Source organism: Sapajus apella, unplaced genomic scaffold, assembly GCF_009761245.1.
Source record: "Sapajus apella isolate SASKATOON/1434 unplaced genomic scaffold, GSC_monkey_1.0 scaffold84, whole genome shotgun sequence".
Classification (NCBI taxonomy): Eukaryota; Metazoa; Chordata; class Mammalia; order Primates; family Cebidae; genus Sapajus; species Sapajus apella.
In genome coordinates, this window is record NW_022437024.1 from 1,291,093 (window position 1) to 1,311,858 (window position 20,766).

The following is a 20,766-nucleotide window of genomic DNA, read 5'->3' on the forward strand; positions in this document are numbered from 1 at the left end:
GCCAGAGTGGCATGTGGGTAAGTCACATTTCGTACCTCGCCTCTTCAGCATCTATGTCTGGGTGATCTCTGATTAATGTGTGATCACCAAGGGCAGCCTTGAAGGGGAAGACAGAGCCCTGCAAGGACAAGCCTCTGGCTGAGAGATTATGTGGGAATGACAGTCCACCTGGGCGGGGTGCCGGGAGAGAGAGGAAAGAGAAGGGTGTCATGTTCAGATTTACAGCCTGTCCATAAACTTGATGGTTTTATGGTACTCAGCCATGTAGTCATTTCCTGCCCCTTCTCTTACTGTGTTCTCCAGAGTCCCTGCGTCACTTTCTGGCCAGTGGCCTGCAGCCAGGGCTCATTTCTCTTCCCTATGGCCTAGAGAAGCGATTTCCAGCTGAGTGCAGTGGCTCATCCCTGTAATTCCAGCACTTTGGGAGGCTGAGGTGGGTGGATCATGAGGTCAGGAGATTGAGACCTTCCTGGCCAAACATGGTGAAACCCTGTCTGTACTAAAAATACTAATAATTAGCTGGGTGTGGTGGCGGGTGCCTGTAATCCCAGCTACGTGGGAGGCTGAGGACAGAGAATCTCTTGAACCCTGGAGGTGGAGGTTGCAGTGAGCCAAGATCGAACCACTGCACTCCAGCGTGGGCGATAGAGCGAGCCTCTGTCTTAAAAAACAAAAGAGAAGTGGTTTCCAAAGTGGGGCACGGGCATCCAGGGACAACATATTGCAAGGCAGTCTGTTGGGGTGAGGAAGACACTAGAAACTGTGTCTATATTTAACCCAGCCATTTCTAATTTCTGTTTTTTATGTTTCATAGTGTACATAAAGTTTTACTGTAAACAATTCATAATAAATACCTATGGAAATGGCATATTTATATGTATTTATTATGTATGCAATTGTTTAGCATACATGCAAATATGTTAAAAATACTATGTTGAATTGGGATGCATATCAAGAAAGTTTGGCCAGCCTGGCAAACATGGTGAAACCCCATCTGTACTAAAAATACAAAAATTAGCTGGGTGTGGTGGCGGGCACCTGTAATCCCAGCTACTTGGGAGGCTGAGGTGCTTGCTTCAACCCAGGAGGCGGAGACTGCAGTGAGTCGAGATGGCGCCATGGCACTCCTGACTGGGCAGCAGAGTGAGACTCAGTCTCAAAAAAGAAAAGAAAGTTTGGGACTATTGCCATACGGAATTATGCTAACAACAGTCCTTTTTCATTAACATAAGTTAACCCATTTGTTAAAGGCTAGTGGTGTCTCCAGCGGTGGAGGAACATCTCCTGGTCCATTCCTTCAGTCTTCTGATGGCAGCCTTCACAGTGCCAGCAGAAGTGGTATTTTAGGTTCAGCCACCACCAGCTACTGTCTTCATGCAGGAACCACAGTGCCAGATCCCTGAATCTCGTCTTTTCTCCTTGGTTTTGCCACAGAGAGAGCAAGTGTACTTGGTGTGCTAGCTGATTTCAGTATTTTTCACCATTTTCTGGAGGGAGGCACCATAGCAGGTCCTTTATCTATGGAGAATTCCAGCTTTATTGGTGCATTTAGCCATGTCAGTGCAAAGTAGGTTCTAGCCTGCAATAGTCCTTTAAAAGTATTATTTTATGTTTCATTATGAAATTAACTTTTTTTTTGAGGTGAAGTCTCTCTCTGTTGCCCTGGCTGGAGTGCAGTGGTGCAATCTTGGCTCACTGCAACCTCCACCACCCAGGTTCAAGCGATTCTCATGTCTCAGCCTCCTGAATAACTGCTATTACCAGCGCATACCACCAGGCCAATTTTTGTATTTTTAGTAGAGACGGAGATTCACCATGTTGGCTAGGTTGGTCTCAAACTCCTGACCTCAAGTGATCTGCCCGCCTTTGCCTCCCACAGCGCTGGGATTACTGGTGTGAACCACCACGGGCAGCCACATTATGAAATTAACTTTCAAACAAAACTCCACTGCAGCCTTATATTTTTTAAATTACAGGTTTTTTGAACTGAGTGAAGCCTTCAAATTCTGGTTTCAAACCAGGATGATTCTTCAGTTCCTTAAGAGTTTATAGGTGTGTGAGCTATTTTCACTGTTTCCAGAGCCTGATAGAAACCTTTTATTTACCTCAAATAAGCCTGCACAGGCCAACCTCAAGGTCAAGTGTTTTGCCTTGGTCAGAAATGTTAGGAACTTGGAGTGGTCCTCTCATGCTAATCAGAATGTGTGTTTACAGCCTGAGTGTGGAGTGAGGAGGTGCTGCTTTGGGGCCTGACCTTCGTCCCAACCCCCTTCTATTTTGAGGAAGTTCTGTGGGAGGAAAAGTGAGGAACACCACCTCCCACAGCCCCTGGACAGCACCGACTTATACCTGGGCAAGTGAGACCCTTCCCTGGGCCTGCTCCCCAGGAGTCCCTGCTCTTTGGAGTGTGTTTCTCAAAATGTTCCAGCTTTCGTTTCTGTGCTTGGGACATGCCAAGGCCAGCAGGTAAGAGAGTTCCAGTTGCCCCCAAACTTTCCAACATTTGGTATTGCCAGGCTTTTTGATGTTAGCTATTCGTCTCTGTGGGTATTTTTTCCCATGGGAAATCTCTCTTTTCATGTCTCTCTCAAACCTTTCTCTCTCTCTCCTTCTCTCTTGCTGAACTTCTCTCTCTCTCTTTCTTTCTCTCTCTCTCTCTCCCCGTGTCTTCCCCACAACACCTTGACTGAGGTATCAAAAACATGGCCAGGCGTAACGGCTCATGCCTGTAATCCCAGCACTTTGGGAAGCTAAGGCAGGCGGATCACTTGAGGCCAGGAGTTCGAGACCAGCCTGGCCAACATAGCAAGACTCTGTCTCAAACAAACAAACAAAAAAATAAAACCCATACACATATTTAAAGTGTAATATTTGACTTGATAGGTTTTGACATAAGGATACATCCGTGAAGCTGTGACTACAATGAAGATAATGAACACATCCGTCATCCCCAAAGTTTCCTCGTGCTCCTTGTCATCGCACCCTCCTGCCTTTCCTTGCTTCCTCCTCCCTTCCATACCAGGAAACCACTGATGTGCTTTCTGTCAATATACAAATTAGTTTGCATTTTTAGAGTTTTGTATAAATGGAATCATACAGTGTTTTCTTTTCTTTCTTTCTTTCTTTTTAAGACAGGGCTTTACTCCCGACGCCCAGGCTGGGGTGCAATGGCGTGATCTCAGCTCACTGCAACCTCTGCCTCCCAGGCTTCAGCTATTCTCCTACCTCAGCCTCCTGAGCAGCTGGGACTACAGGTGCATGCCACTGTGCCCAGCTAAATCCAGTATATTCTTTTTTTTTATTATTATTTCGTGTGTCTGTGATGAAGATTTGCTCTTCTTGCCCAGGCTGGAGTGCAGTGGCGTGATCTCGCCTCACCGCAACCTCCACCTCCCAGGTTCAAGCAATTCTCCTGCCTCAACCTCTCAAGGAGCTGGGATTACAGGCATGCGCCATGACATCCAGCTAATTTTGTATTTTTAGTAGAGACGGGGTTGCTCCAGCCTAGTTCGAGACTAGGCCGATCTCAAACGCACGACCTCAGGTGATCTGCCCGCCTCAGCCTCCCAACGTCCTGGGATTAGCAGGTGTGAGCCACTGGGCCTGGCCCAGTATATTCTTTTTAAAACCTGACTTCTTTCACTTGGGATAATCATTTTGAGTTTCATCCATGTTGTGTGTTTCAATAGCTCATTCCTTTTCATTGCTAATAGTATTCCATTATATGGATATGTCATAATTTGTCTATACTTTTCTTTTTTGGTAATGTCTTCGGCAAGATTTGGTAGCAGGGTTATGCTGGCCTCATAAAATGAATTAAGAAGTGTTTTCTCATTCTCTACTTTCTTTTCTTCTTTTTTTTTTGAGACAGAGTTCCGCTCTTTCTCTCAGGCTGGAGTGAAGTGACGCAATCTCGGCTCACTGCAACTTCTGCCCTGCGGGTTCAAGTGATTCTCCTGCCTCAGCCACTGGAGTAACCGGGACTATAGGCACCCACCACCACCCCCAGCGGATTTTTGTATTTTTAGTAGGTTTTGCCATGTTGGCCAGGCTGGTCTCGAACTCCTGACCTCAGGTCATCCACTCCCCCTCAGCCTTCCAAAGTGCTAGAATTAAAGGCGTGAACCTTTAATTAAAGAAAGACCACACTCCTGGTCTTTCTTTTTTTCACTCGTTTTTTTTTTTTTTTTGAGACAGAGTCTTGCTCTATCACCCAGGCTGGAGTACAGTGGCATGATCAAAGTTCACTGCAGCCTCCACTTCCACTTTGCCAGGTTCAAATGACCCTCTAACCTCAGCTTCCCAAGTATCTGGGACCACAGCTGTGCACAGCCATATTTGGCTAGTTTTTGCATTTTTTAAAGAGATAGGGTTTCACCACGTTGTCCAGGCTGGTCTTGAACTCCTGGGCTCAAGCGATCCTCCTGCCTTGGCTTCACAAAGTATAGGGATTACAGGCATGAACCATCACACCTGGCCCATTCTCTATTTTCTTTCTTCCTAATTCTTTTTTTTTGAGGCAGAGTCTCACTCTGTTGCCCAGGCTGGAGTGCAATGGTGTGATCTCAGCTCACTGCAACCTCTGCCTCCTGGGTTCAAGCGATTCTTCTGCCTCAGCTTCCCAAGTAGCTGGGATTACAGGCACCTACCACCACACCTGGCTAATTTTTATATTTTTAGTAGAAACAGGGCTTCACCATGCCGGCCAGTCTGGTCTCGAACTCCTGACCTCAGGCGATCCGCTCACCTTGCACTCTCAACGTGCTGGGATTACAGGCATGAGCCACTGCATCTGGCCCCACTCTCTATTTTCTGAAAGGTTTGTACACACAAAATATTTTTTATACACAAAATATTTTTCATTCTGAATTATACAAAATCAAAACTTCAAATAAGTACTGTTTATAAGATCCAGTAATGTTATGTTTTAAAATAATGATTACATAATAGCTTTCTTTAAATCTGAATTCACTCAAATTTGATAGTACAATATCATTTGTTTTATCTTTACTAACTATAATTACCAAGTTGTAAAAACAAACAATTACAACCACATTAATACTTGACAGAATTTTGATGTCTGATAATACCTGAATATTGGACAGCATCCAATTAAAACATCAGTATAGCTTTCGTGCATTAAATAAAGTATTTTACACAAATTTCCAAAACAAACTTGAGGAGTTATGTTGAGTTTGAGTGGAAGCAAAAGGCCAAGTTAAATTATGAAAGCAGATAGTTTTTATTTGGTGGGAGCTGAAGTGAATATGTGCATTCTCATCAGACATCTACCCCCTATGGCATTCTCCAAATTCTTAAGAGTCTACCAGTCTGAACACTTCATTGCTTTCACCACCTTTGCTTTGCTTTTCTCCTTTCTTTCCCCTCATTTTGCCTTCAGACTTTTTTCTTTTTTTTTTTTGGAGACAGAGTCTCACTCTATCTATCGCCCAGGCTGGAGTGCAGTGGTGCTATCTCAGCTCACTGCCACCTCCGCCTCTTTGGGTTCAAGTGAATCTCATGTCTCAGCCACCCCAGTAGCTGGGACTATAGGCTTGCACCACCACACTTGGCTAACTTTTGTATTTTTAATAGAGACAGGATTTTACCATGTTGGCCAGGCTGGTCTCAAATTCCTGGCCTCAAGTGATCTGCCCACCTTGGCCTCCCAAAGTGCTGGGATTACAGGCATGAGCCACCTTGCCCGGCCTCAGCCTTTTTCTTTACCTCTGCTTCTTACATACTGGGTACTGTCCATACTGATCTAGAAAACCTTTTTTCCCCCTTAATATCAGCCTCCATTTTTGTGTCATCTTTTTCATCTGTCCCCACACACGCATCTCCTCCTGGCAGTGTCTGGCATCACCACAGTTGCTGCTTCTTGAACATCTTTCCTTAAAAACACCACTGTCAGCTGGGCATGGTGGCTCTTGCCTGTAATACCGGCACTTTGGGAGGTTGAGGTGGGCGGATCACAAGGTCAGGAGTTTGAGACCGGCCTGACCAGCATGGTGAAGCCCCGTCTCTACTAAAAATACAGAAATTAGCCAGGCGTGGTGGCACACACCTGTAATCCCAGTTACTCAGGAGGCTGGGGCAGGAGAATCGCTTGAACCTGAGAGGCGGAGGTTGCAGTGAGCTGAAATGGCACCACTGCACTCTAGCCTTGGCAACAGAGCAAGACTCCATCTCAAAAAACAAAAGAAAACAATACTATCTAGTTTGAGATACTTTCAAGTCAGCTGAGCACCTTTGGGGCATTCTTTTTTCTTTGTTCATCAGGCATCTTTCTTTTCTACCCACTCTGACACGCTACATGATCACGCTGACCGGAGGTTGGTTTGTGTAAAATTGCTGTTATTTCTTCCTTATATGTTGTATAGAATTGAACAGTGAAGCCATTTGGATTTAGGGTTAAATCATTCGTTGTCGTCTTCTTTTTTTTTTTTTTCAGACAGGATCTTGCTTCATCACCCAGGCTGGAGGGCAGTGGCACAATCACAGCTCATTGTGGGTTTAACCTCCTGGGCTCCCTCCTGGGAGAGAGCCTCTCACCTCAACCTTCAGAGTAGTGGGGACTACAGGCATGTGCCACCACACCTGGCTAATTTTTGAATTTTTTGTAGAGTTGGGGTCTTGCTAGGTTGCTTAGACTGGTCTCAAACTCCTGGCTTCAAGCGATTCTCCTGCCTTGGGCTCCTAAAGTGCTGAGATTACAGGTATGAGCCAGCGTATGTGGCCGGCATCCTGCACATATTGATACATCACGATTTCATTATCATTTAGATCGAAATGTTTTCTCATGTCTCTTGTGATTTCTTTTTTGATTCAAGGTTATTGAAGAGTGTTGCTTAATTTCAGAATATTTGAAGATCTTAAAAACATTTTACTTAATTCTGTCTTAATACCACAGTGGTCAAAAAACATAACCTGGGCCGGCATGGAGGTTACACTGAGCCAAGATAGCGCCACTGCACTCCAGCCTGGGCAACAAAGCGAGGCTCTGTCTCAAAAAAACCGAAAACAAAAAACATGACCTGAATGAATTTGATCCTTTGCCATTTTTTGACATTTGTTTATGGACGAGCATATAGCCCATCTCAGTGTATATTCCATGAGCACTTCATAAGAATGTGACTGCAATTTCTGAGTATGATATTCTGTAGTCAGTTAAGTCAAACTAACTGGTAATGCTATCAAATTTTCTATGACCTTACTTTTTCCCCCCAACTTATTCTAACAATTAGAGGGGATATCAAAATATAAAATGTTTGTGGATTCATGTGTTTTTCCTTTTCGTTTGTTAATTTTTGCTTTATGTATTTTAAAGCTTTCTTATTAGGTATATACAGATTTAGGATTTTTATGTCTTGACTAAATGTTTTAATATTAAGAAATTTTTTTTTATCTCTGGAATACTCTTTGCTTGAAAGATACTTTATCTGATATTAATATAACCAAAAACCTAAGCCAAACATTGCTTTTTTTTTTTTTGAGAGGGTGTCTTTCTCTGTGGTCTAGGCTGGACTGCAGTGGCACGATCTCATCTTGCTGTAACCACTGCCCCTAGGTTCAAGTGATCCTCCCACCTTACCCTCCCAAGTAGCTGAGATTATAATGTATACCACCACACCTGGCTTATTTTTGTATTTTTAGTAGAGACAGGGTTTCACCATGTTGGCCAGGCTGGTCTCAAGCTCCTAACCTCAAGTGATTTGTGAGCCTTGGCCTCCCAGAGTGCTTGGATAACAGGCGTGAGCCACTGTGCCCAACCCAAATATTGTTTTCTGAAGTTTACTGATTGTAGAGTATATACTTTTTTACTATTTTATTTTCAACCTGGTTGAAAGTAAAATATATTTCTAATGTGTTTTTTGTAAACAAAATATACCTGAGACTTTTGTTCCCCAGTGGAATAATCTCTGTTTTCTAATTGGAGGGGCTAGTCTATTAGCATTTTTTTTTTTGAGACAGGGTCTCACTCTGTCACCCAAGCTGGATTGCAGTGGCATCATCATGGCTCACTGAAACCTCGACCTCCTGGGTGCAAGCAATCCTTCCACCTCAACCTCCTGAGTAGCTGGGACTATAAGTATGCACCGTCATGCCTGGCTGATCTTTTTTCTTTTTTTTTTCCTTTTCTTTTCTTTCTTTCTTTCCCTCCCTTCCTTCCTTCCTTCCTTCCTTCCTTCCTTCCTTCCTTCCTTCCTTCCTTCCTTCCTTCCTTCCTTCCTTCCTTCCTTCTCTCTCTCTCTTTCTTTCTTCTTTCTCTTTCTTTCTTTTTCTTTTTTCTTTCTTTCTTTCTTCCCTCCCTTCCTCCCTCCCTCCCTCCCACCTATCTTCCTTCCTTCCTTCCTTCCTTCCTCCCTTCCTCCCTCCCTCCCTCCCTCCCTCCCTTCTTTCCTTCCTTCCTTCCTTCCCTCCCTCCCTCCTTCCTTCCTTCCTTCCTTCCTTCCTTCCTTCCTTCCTTTCTTCTCTCTTTCTTTCGGAATTTTACTCTGCTGCCCAGGTTGGAGTGCAGTGGCACGATCTCAGCTCACTGCAACCTCTGGCTCCCGAGTTTAACCAATTCTCTGTCTCACCCTCCCAAATAGCTGGGATTTCAGGTGCCTGCCACCACACCCAGCCAATTTTTTGTCTTTTTACTAGAGATGGGGTTTCACCATCTTGGCCAGGCTGGTCTTGAACTCCTGACTTCATGATCCACCCACCTCTGCCTCCCAAAGTGCTGGGATTACAGGTGTGAGCTACTGCACCTGGCCATGCCTGGTTAATTTTTAAACTTTTTTTTTTTTTTTTTTTTTTTTTTGGAGAGACAGGATCCCACTTTACTGAGCAGGCTTGTCTCATTTGTATTTTACATGATTTTTTGGTGTGTTTAGGTTTACTTTTAACATCTTTAAAAAACCTATAATTTTTTTTTTCTACTTGTTCCATCTGTTGTTTGTTTCTCTGTGATATAGCTTGGGTCTGTGTCCCTGCCCAAATCTCATGCCAAATTGTCATCTACAGTATTGGAGGTGGGGCCTGGTGGGAGATGGGAGGTGACTGGATCTTGGGAGTGGGTTTCCCCTTTGGTGCTGTCCTCGTGATAGTGAGTGAGTTCTTGTGACATCTGGTTGTTTAAAAGTGTGTGGCACTGGCTGTGTGCGGTGGCTCACACCTGTAATCCCAACACTTTGGGAGGCAGAGATGGGTGGATCTCCTGAGGTCAGGAGTTCAAGACCAGTTTGGCCAACACAGTGAAACCCCATGTCTACTAAAAATACAAAAATTAGCTGGGCGTGGTCGCAGATGCCTGTAATCCCAGCTACTTTGGAGGCCGAGGCAGGAGAATCACTTGAGCCCAGGAAGCAGAGGTTGCAGTGAGCTGAGATTGTGCCACTGCACTCCAACCTGTTCAATAAGAGATAAGCTCTGTCTCAAAAATAAATAAATAAGTAAATAAATAAGGCCAGGCACGGATGCTCACACCTGTAATCCCAGCACTTTGGGAGGCCAAGGTGAGTAGATCATGAGGTCAGGAGTTTCAGACCAGACCAATACGGTGCAACCCTGTCTCTACCAAAAATATAAAAATTAGCCGGTGTGGTGGCACACATCTGTAATCCCAGCTACTTGGGAGGCTGAGGCAGGAGAACTGCTTGAACCCTAGAGGCGGAGGTTGCGGTGAGCCAAGATTGCACTGTGGCACTCCAGCCTGGGCAACAGAGCGAGACTCAGTCTCAAAAATAAATAAATAAATAAAAATAAATAAATTGAAAGAATAAAAAATTAACCAAGGAAAATGGCTTGTGCCTGTGGTCTTAGCTACTTGGGAGGCTGAGGCAGGAGAATTGCCTGAGCCCAGAAGTCAAGCCTACGGTGAGCTATGATCATGCTACTGCATTCCAGCCTGGGCAACAATGAGATCATGTAACTAAAAGGAAAAAAATAATTATAGCTCTCTTTTCTATTTAGACTCATATTTATGCTCTCCGGGTCTCTCATTTTTTTTTCCTGCAGATCTATGCTTCCATCAACATTGTTTCTATTAATCATTTCTGGTACAGTGGGTTTTTTGAACATGAATTCTTTTTTCTTGAAAATATTCTTATTTACCTTTAGGTTGAAATATATATAGACATCTAGGCTGACAGGTTTTGCTTTTTTTTTTTTTTTTTTGCACAGATGTACTAGTCTGTTCTCATGCTGCTAATAAAGACATACCTGAAGCCGGGTGTGGTGGCTCATGCCTGTAATCCCAGCACTTTGGAAGGCCAAGGTGGTGGATCACAAGGTCAGGAGTTCAAGACCAGCCTGACCAGCATGAAGAAAACCCATCTCTACTAAAAATACAAAAATTAGCTGAGTGTGGTGGCATGTGCCTGTAATCCGGCTATTCAGGAGGCTGAGTCAAGAGAATCCCTTGAACCCTGGAGGCAGAAGTTGCAGTGAAATGAGATTGCACCATTGCACTCCAGCCTGGGTGATAGAGCAAGACTCTGTCTCAAAAAAAAAAAAAAGAAAAGAAAAGAAACCTAGGCCCAAAGCACCCAAGATTCAACGTCCTGTTACTCCACGTGTCCTGCCCCACAAATGGTGGAGTATTGCTCTGAAGAAGCAGTACCAAGAAAAATAAGAAAGAGGCTGCAGAATATGCTAAACTTTTGGCCAAGAGAATGAAGGAGGCTAAAGAGAAGTGCCAGGAACAAACTGTGAAGAGATGCAGACTTTCCTCTCTGTGAGCTTCTACTTCTAAGTCTGAATCCAGTCAGAAATAAGATTTTTTGAGTAACAAATAAATAAGATCATACTTAAAAAGAAAAGAAAAGAAAAGAAAGCCATTCGGTCTCATGACACTTATTCACTATTATAAGAACAGCATGGGAAAGACCCACCCCCATGATCCAGTTACCTCCCTCCAGGCCCCTCCCACAACATGTAGGAATTATGGGAGCTACAATTCAGGATGAGATTTGGGTGGGGACAGAGCCAAACCATAAGAGGGGGTGAGGAAGCTTTTCTGTTGTCTTCTGGCCTCTACTGTTTCTGATGAGAAGTTAACCATCATTCATAATTTTTTCTTTGGCTGCTTTTAATAATTTATTTTTATCTTTGATTTTCAACACTTCGACTATGATGTACCTGAGGACGGTTTTCTTTGTATTTATTCTGCTTGGAGTTCACTGAGCTGATGCAATCTGTGAATTGATTTATTTTATTAGTTTTAGAAAATTCTTGTCTATTATTTCTCCAAATATTTCTTCTGCCTCACCCTCTCTTTCTTTCCCTTATGGGACTTCAATTATAAATATGTTAAACTGTTTGCTGTCATCTTAAGGATCTTAGATGCTCTGTTTTATCCCCCCACATTTTTCTATTTGTGTTTTAGTTGGATTACAGTCACGTGCTGTATAATGACAGTATGGCCAACAACAGACCATGAGATTATAACAAAGCTGAAAAATCCCTATCATCTAGTGATGTTGTAACCATCATAAAGTTGTAGTGCAACACATTTCTCATGTGTTTGTAGTGATGCTGGTGTAAACAAATCTACCATGCCACCAGTCGTGTAGAAGTATGGCACACACAATAATGTATAGTATATAATACTTGATAATAAACGATGATGTTACTGGTTTATGTATTTACTATACATCCTTTTATCATTATTTTAGAGTGTATTTCACATACATTAATATATAACATTTTATATTTACATATATATAAAGTTAACTGTAAAACAACCTCAAGCAGAAAAATAAATAACAAATTTTAAAAATAGAAAAAAGCAGCTCATGGTGGCTTACACCCGTAGTCCCAGCACTTTAGGAGGATGAGGCGGGTGGATCACCTGAGGTCAGGAGTTTGACACTAGGCTGGCCAACATGGCAAAACCCCATCTCTACTAAAAATACAAAAAATTAGCCAGGCGTGGTGGTGCACACTTGTAGTCCCAGCTACTTGGGAGGCTGAGGCAGGAGAATTGCTTGAACCTGGGAAGCAAAGGTTGCAGTGAGCTGAGATTGTGCCATTGCACTCCAGCCTGAGCAACAGAGCAAGACTCTGTCTCAAAGGCAAAAAAATAAAAATGCTTAAAGAATAAGGATGTACAGAAAGAAAATATTTTGTACAGCTATACGATGTGTGCTTGAAGCGAAGTGTTATTACAAGAGTCAAAAAGCTAAAAAGATGAAGAAGTTTATAAAGTTAAAAAGTTACAGTAAGCTAAGGTTAATTTATTAGTGAAGAAAGAAAAATTTTGGGGGTTGGGTAAAAATACAATAAAAAAGAAAGAAAATTTTTAACAATAAATTTAGTGTCGCCTAAGTGTCCACTGTTTATTTCTTCTTCTTTTTTTTATTTTATTTACTTATTTATTTACTTATTTTTAGAGACAGGGTTTCGCCATGTTGGCTGGGCTTGTCTCGAACTCCTGACCTTAGGTGATCCGCCTGCCTTGGCCTCCCAAAGTCTGGGGATTACAGGCGTGAGCCACTGCGCCCAGCCTTTTAAAAAATTTGTGTGTGTGTGTGTGTCCACTGTTTATAAAGTCCACAGTAGTGTGCAGTAATGTCCTAGGCCTCCACATTCACTCACCACTCACTCACTCACTCAACCGGAGCAACTTCCAGTCCTGTAAGCTCCATTATGGTAAGTGCCCTATATAGATGTACCATATTTTATCTTTTATGATGTATTCTTATTGTAACTTTCCTATGTTTAGATTTGTTTAGATACATAAATATTTACCATTGTGTTACAATAGCCTACTGTATTCAGTACAGTAATATGCTGTGCAAGTTTGTAGCCTATGGGCAGTAGGCTGTTCCAAGCAACCTAGGTGTGTAGTAGTAGGCTGTGTGGTATGCGTGAATATACTCTATGATGTTCACACTGTAAGGTCTTTTAGGCTAACTGGCTGCACCATAGACCATACCCTAAGTCAAGCCACGGAGATCCCCATGACCCACACACATACCTCTGGATGGCCTCCCAGAACTAGAAAGTCTGAAGTAACTGGAAAACCACAGAAGGGAGAACAAATGATCAGCCCCTGCAGTGCCTAATCACCTTTGAGATATTCTCTATTGTTCCTTATTCCTGCCTCATAATAAGGTAATTAGACTTTGTAACCAACCGTGGTCAACCTCATGACTCAAGATCTTACGGCCCCCTCCCAGCTTGCAAAAACTGCCTTAAACTACAACTTCTGCAACTTTCCACTGCCTACCTCAAACCTATGAAACCAACTCCGATCCCACCAACTCTCCGCTGACTCTCTTTTCAGACTCAGCCTGCCCGCACCCAGGTAAATAAATAGCCATGTTGCTCACACAAAAACAGTTTGGGGGGGTCTCTTTATTCATAGCACACGTTTTAACACTCTCAATGACAAAATTGCCTAATGATGCATTTCTCAAAATGCATTCCCATTGTTAAGCAATGCATGACTTGTTCTTATTGATCTGCTGTTAAGTTTACTGTTCATTTCCTCTGCTGTGTCCAGTCTACTATACATCAAATTATTTCTTCATTTCTGCTATGTTTTTTATTTCCAGTATTTTCATTCTTTGTCTACTTTTTGTTAAAATTTCTCATTTGTTCATACATGATGTTTACCTTTTTCACCATTTCCTTTGTCATATTTGTTAATGTTATTTTTTGTTTTGTTTTGTTTTGAGACAGAATCTCTCTCTGTTGCCAGGCTGGAGTACAGTGGCACAATCTTGGCTCACTGCAACCTCTGCCTCCTGGGTTCAAGTGATTCTCCTGCCTCAGCCTCCCGAGTAGCTGGGATTACAGGTGCACCACCACACTCAGCTAATTTTTGTATTTTTTTAAAAAATTTTTTGTATTTTTAGAAGAGACCGGGTTTCACCATGTATTCCAGGATAGTCTCGATCTCTGGACCTCATGATCTGCCTGCCTCAGCCTCCCAAAGTGCTGGAATTACAGGCGTGAGACACTACACGCAACCTACATTTAACCATTTCTATATCTCTCTCTCTATATTGGAAAACATGACTTTAATATTTCTAACTCCAATTAAACAGCCCAGGGTTTATTCTAGTTTTCTTCCTCTCTGCTTTCCTAACTCTCTTCTCCAAGAACGATGGTTTTTATTATCCTTCGTATTAATTTTTTATTTGATCAATCCCTGACTACATAACCAATAGTTGTTACTACGCCACTTCTGCATAGATGGGCTCACCACTGTGCTTGGGCTCTGACACACCACCCCGGGCCACCTCCCTGCTGGGATGCCTTGCTCCCCATTTCCTCTCTCACTTCTCCCCCCAGGCTGCTTAAGTGTGGATGCCCTGCTTTCCCTGCTCAGACTCTGGCCTGATTCAAGGCTACCCCTCTGTGGGAACATCTTCATCACTCTGCGTAGACTCCAGCATCTTGTGCCAGGCCATCCCACAGCATGGGCATCCTCCTCTCCTGCGTGAGCCTCAACATCCCACGCTAGTCCACCCTCACACATATGCCCTCGTCACCCTGCGTTCACTCAGACACCTCGCACCGTGCTGCCGTCGTGTGGGGACTCCTTCCTCATATTCTGGGACTCCAACAGCCTGGGCTGGTTCAGTCCCCCTGTGCATAACCCTCCTTGCCATGCGTAGGCTCCAACTCCTGCGGCTGGCCCATTCCTCCCTTCTTACTTCTCCCATCCCTCTATGGATGCTTTCCCAACCTTTCAGACTTAGACTTGCCATTCTAGGCCACCATGATTCAGGGACATCCTTCTAATTCTGCATGGGCTTCGATACTCAATATGAGGGCTCTTCTCCTGTGGGGATACCCTCTTCACCCAACATGAGTTTCGAAACCAACACCATGCCTGGTTACACGTATGAGACTAGTATTAGTGATGAAAGGCAACAATTATGTCATTAGATGAGATCCAATTGAGATCGGTCAAGGACAGTTATTCACAAAATAATTAATTAACTCCTCTGGAGTGCCTACTATGTGCTAGGACCTGTGCTGACCTTTGAGGTTACCATAACCTCTTGGCTGCTACGTGCTAATTTTGTTAGGGTTAGTTGCAAGTCTGGCTTAACTATGCTACCCCTCCCCTAGTCATGACACTAAGATTGAAGGGAAATCACCCAGTTCCATATTCTAGTATAATTATCACCCCCAACCTCAAGCCATAATTTTGCCTGCCTCACCATCTTGAACCTCCCCAGTGAACTATTAGCTGATTAACCATTTTCTCCTAAGAGGCCATTAGGATTAACCCCATCCTGACTTTTACCCTTGTTTACTTCAGTTACTACCTGAAGTCCAAGCAACCTACAGAACAGTGTATAATATGCTATCATGGTGCTAAAACGAGTATATTTGGTCAAGCACAGTAGCTCACACCTATAATCCTAGCTCTTTGGGAGACTGAGATGGGTGGATCCCTTGATTGAGGAGTTTGGGACCAGCCCGGGCAACATGGCGAAATTGTGTCACTATAAAAAATACAAAAATTTGCCTGGTGTGGTGGCTCATGCCTGTAAATCCAACACTTTGGGAGGTCGAGACAAGTGGATCACCTGAGATCTGGACTTCAAGACCAGCCTGGCCAACGTAGTGAAAACCTGTCTCTACTAAAAACACAAAACATTAGCCAGGCGTAATGGGAGGTGCCTGTAATCCCAGCTACTCGGGAGGCTGAGGCAGGAGAAATGCTTGAACCTAGGAAGTGGAGGTTGCAGTGAGCTGAGATCGTGCCATTGCACTCCAGCCTGGGCAACAAGAGGGAAATTCCATATCAAAAAACAAACAAACAAACAAAAATTAGTCAAGCATGATGGTATGAGCCTGTGTTTGCAGTTACTCCGGAGGCTGAAGGGGAGGATCACTGGAGCCTGGGAATTCAAGGCTGCAGTGAGCTGTGATCTGTATTCCACCCTGTCTCAAAAAAGAAAAAAAAGAAAGGAGTACATTCAACATATTTGTTTGAAATATCTCTTAAAAACTACACAAGAACTGTTACGGGTAACATTGATACTTCCAGGGAGGGAAACCAGGTGTTCAGTGGACAGAGGAAGGGAAGAAGGGAAATTATTGACTTTATATATCTTTATGTAACTTTGAGTTTTGAACAGTGTGAATACATTTACCTATCGTGTATATGTGTATACACACACACACACACACACACACACACACACACATATATATATATAAAATATAAAAATACTTCATTGGGGCCAGGTGAGGTGGCTCACACCTGTAATCCCAGCACTTTGGGAGGCCGAAGCAGGCGGATCACCTGAGGTCAGGAGTTCGAGACCAGCATGACCAACATGGAGAAACCCTGTCTCTACTAAAAATACAAAATTAGCTGGGTGTGGCGGCAGGTTTACAGGTGTGACACACTGCATCCAGCCTTTTTTTTTTTTAATTTTTGAGACAGAGTCTCGCTCTGTCACCCAGGCTGGAGTGCAGTGGTGAGATCTCAGCTCACTGCAACCTCTGCCTCCTGGGTTCATGTGATTCTTCTGCCTCAGCCCCTGAGTAGCTGGGACCACAGGCACAGGCCATCACGCCTGGCTATTTATTTTTATTTGTTATTTTTATTTTTTGTATTTTGGTAGAGACAGGGTTTCACCGTATTGGCCAGGCTGGTCTCGAGTTCCTGACCTCATGATCCACCCACCTCGGCCTCCCAAAGTGCTGGGATTAGAGGCATGAGTCACCGCACTCGACTGCATTTTTTTTTTTTTTAAAGAAGAAAAAGAATCATGAATTCATACTGATGTTTTCAACTCAGGTCTTCAGGTAGGTGGCATCTTCTTTTGCCACGTTATAAATCTGAGACAGATTGGTTGGCATTGAAGCAGAACCTGGAATTTGCCAACATGTTAAATGGTGTGTGACCCTCTCACTTACCTTTGGGAGAGTTACCGAAGTTGATGCTAACAATACTCATTTATCTTCTCCTCCGACTCTCTGCCAATTCACCTTGGAGTGGCTTGGCTCAATTTCCTTTTAATACCCTGAATTAGAAAAATGCTACCGCATATAAAGAGCCATCATAAAGTGAGGATCGATCATGCAAGATAGATGCCAAAACAAATACAGTGATGCCACATTAGGGTTTTCTAATTTAACGTTTATCAGATGCCAAAATGCACAAAATACTGTACAAAGCACAGCAGTAAGCAGAGTCCCTAGCTACAGAGGCTGCAGGGGGCATGTAGAGGCCAGGAAAACCCAGGGAAATGTATGATACAATCCCAATGGTTGGGAGGAGGTTATTCTGCAGAACAGTGGCATGAGCCATTCTACACCATGGAAGTGTAGATTTCTGATGAGGCTGCCTTCTTTTCATCTCTAGTTTTTCAAATTAGCTAGGAGATAGCAAATGGGGAAATTTGCTTTAAGCCATTAGCTAGGTGGAATACAACACACCCGTGCTTGACCTGGGCAGCACACTGGTGCTTGTGGTACAAATTACAATGGCGACATACTGGATAAGGGTGGGCCTTAATCCAATAACTGCTGTCCTTCTAAGAGAGATTTGGACACAGAGACAGAGGACAAAGGCATGTGATGGCAAAGGCAGAGACTGGAGGGATGCATCTACAAACCAACGAATGCCAAGGCTTGCTGGCAACAACCAGAAGCCAGGAAGACACAAGGGAAGGTCCTCCCCTGGAGCCTTCAGAGACATCATAGGCCACTGATCCTTGATTTTTGACTTCTGCCCTTCAGACTGTGAGAGAATAATTTATGTTGTTTTAAGCCATCTGGGTTTGTGGTAAATTTGCTACCGCAGCCCTAGGAAACAAACCCATACTCTGCTTTGTTTTTGTTTTGAGTCAGGGAATCGTTCTGTTGCCCAGGCTGGAGTACAGTGGTGCGATCACAGCTCATTGCAGCCTCAACTGCCTGGACTCAAGTGATCCTCCTGCCTCAGCCTCCTGAGTAACTGAGACCATACGCATACACCAGTATGCCCAGCTAAATCTATGCTCTCAGAAGGCAAAGTTATCATTGAAGCTCAGATAGGAAAAATCATTTAAGATACGAATAAAGAGACCCAGTTTTATTCACCAAGTTTCTGTAGAATAGAGCAGAGAAAACTAGGTGCAGTGGCAAAAGGGACTCTAGAAATAGCAGAAATTCTTGACATTGGAGTATACAATTATTGTAAGGTGTGTTGCTACATAAAGACACTTATGTTTGGATTAACTAAGAAATACTCAAGGAAAAATAGGAGGTGGTTTAGGTTGAAATTGTATTTAGCTGGATAAAGCAGGTAGGTAGAACTGTGATGACAAAACCATACGAAATCGCTGAGGAGAGCTAGGACATTCTGGGATCTGTCTTCCAACTTGAAGGTTGCTGCCAGGCAGGGTAAACTTGGGTACCTAAAATCCATGTCCACTTCTTTGTACTCTGTCAGATATGGAGTACAGAGCCCTGGTACAAAAGTGTTGCCAAGAATAATTTTCATTTTTTTTTTAAGATGGAGTCTCACTCTTGTCGCCCAGGCTGGAATGCAGCGGTGCGATCTCGGCTCACTGCAACCTCTGCCTCCTAGGTTCAAGCAATGCTCCTGTCTCAGCCACCTGAGTAGCTGGGATTATAGGCGCATACACCATGCCCACCTAAGTTTTGTGTTTTTAGTAGAGAAGGGGTTTCACCATGTTGGCCAGGCTGGTTTCGAACTCCTGACCTTAGGTGATTCGCGTGCCTCAGCCTCTCAAAGTGCTGGGATTACAGGTGTGAGCTACCGTGTGTGGCCGAAATATTCTTAAAACCAGGTGGGCATGGTGGAGGGCGCCTGTAATCTGAGCTATTTGGGAGGCTGAGGCAGAATTGCTTAAACCCAGGAGGTGGAGGTTGCAGGGAGCCAAGATTGTGCTACTGAACTCCAGCCTGGGCGACAAGAGCGAGACTCCATCATAAAAAAAAAAAAAAAAGAATGTTCTTAACATGTTTTCCTTTCATATGTAGGTACTGTGCTAGTCATCAATTTATGGGCCCTCAGCCCCACATTCACCCGTCAGTACTTGCTCTGAGATAATGGACCAGACGCTAAGCATCCCTCCTCTGGTGAGAATGATGCTAAGTTGTCTCAGTAGAAGACAGAGGAGGGAAATTGCAGGCGTTTCTTCTTAGTTCTGGTGTGTTGCATTTTTTTTTTCTTATTCTTCCTGCATGAGTGATCCTGGTGCAGGTCTGTGAGGATATCTAGTGGTGCACTGACCCCACTGTATGGCCACAATGTGCAGTCTCTCAGTGACCATGCACCCCCAACCCTGGCACTCTGATGCAGATGCTGCAAGTTCCAGGCCTTGCCCCAGCATTGGTGCCCTGGCTCCTCCTGCACACCTGCACCCCAGCCTCAGCTCACCTGCCCCCCCAGCCTCAGCTCACCTGTGCCTGGAGGGTTGTTTCCTGATTGCCCCGTGACTGTGAACCAGCTCTGGCCTGGGCAACTTGCTTCTCTGCCATCCAGTGGGCTGCAACCACACCTTCTCCAAAGAGACCTGCACCTCAGTCTTTGAAGAGAGCCTTGCCCCTAAGCATGTCTTTCCTTCAATACTCTCCCTCAGCCCTAAAGTTCTCTTTAGCGTTCTCTTTACATCTTACAATTATGCTCCTATCCTAGCTTCATAATTATTTGAATTAGATGTCACCCATTTAAATTACTCTGTGGTTTCTGCTTCCTGATTGCACTCTGACATAGGTATATTCTCTCTTTGACAGAAAGCAAAAATGTAGGGACTTCTCAAAGAAGAAACGAAAGGACTTTCTTCAAAGAACTAGAGAGGTTCTTTGAAGAAAGTCCTTTCGTTTCCTTTTTGGAATAAAAGAAATAAAGTCCTTTCATTTCTTCTTCTCTTGACATCTAGTTTGATCTCCCTAGTTGAGATTCCTGCCATCCATGAATTGCAAATATTCAGTAATGGCCTTGAGGGGATCTAGATGTGTGGCTCCCATTCTGCCCAAGCTACTGGATGGTCGTCTCACCTTTATTTCCTCCACCAACTGATTTAAGCCTTTAAAGGTTATTCACATATATATGTAACAATTGGAAGACAGACTTTGTGTGGCAGTGAGAGCCTTCTCTCTGGCCAGTAAGACAACCCTGGGGTTGTGACAGAAAATGTTAAACAAGTGTTGAATACAGGAGAATGATTTCCATTAGAAACAGCTGTGTGGCCTGTATCATAGGATGGCTATGAAAAGTACATGAGATGCTCTAGATAAAATTCTTAGCCTAGTTCTGACACTTTGTGTGTGCTCAGTTATTATGAGTTCTTCTATTCATTCATTCATTCATTCATTCATTCATTTATTTCATACTTAGCAGCTACAATATACAGGTGCCATTATCAGCATGGGGATATGAGGATGAACAAGACTGATTTTCTGCCCTTATGGAGAGGAGAGTTCAGTCTTCTATTTAGTATAAACCAAAGTATAAGAATCAGTCTCCCTCTTCATTTTTTTCTTTTTTTGAGATGGAGTTTCACTCTTGTTGCCCGGGCTGGAGTGCAATGGCGCGATCTCAGCTCACTGCAACCTCCGTCTCCCAGGTTCAAGTAATTCTTCTGCCCCAGCCTCCTGAGTAGCTGGGATTACAGGCATGTTCCACCACGCCTGACCAATTTTGTATTTTTAGTAGCAACAGGGTTTCTCCATGTTGGTCAGGCTGATCTTGAACTCCTGACCTCAAGTGATCTACCTGCTTCAGCCTCCCAAAGTTCTGGGATTACAGGCATGAGCTGCTGTGCTTGGCATAACCATTTGGTTTTAAGA

The 20,766-nt window shown here is 43.7% G+C and overlaps 1 pseudogene; it reads right to left on the reverse strand.

Moving 5' to 3' along the window:
• Positions 1-1,244: 1,244 nt before the first annotated feature.
• Positions 1,245-1,556, reverse strand: LOC116533775 (annotated as a pseudogene).
• Between the last annotated feature and the right edge of the window lie 19,210 nt (positions 1,557-20,766).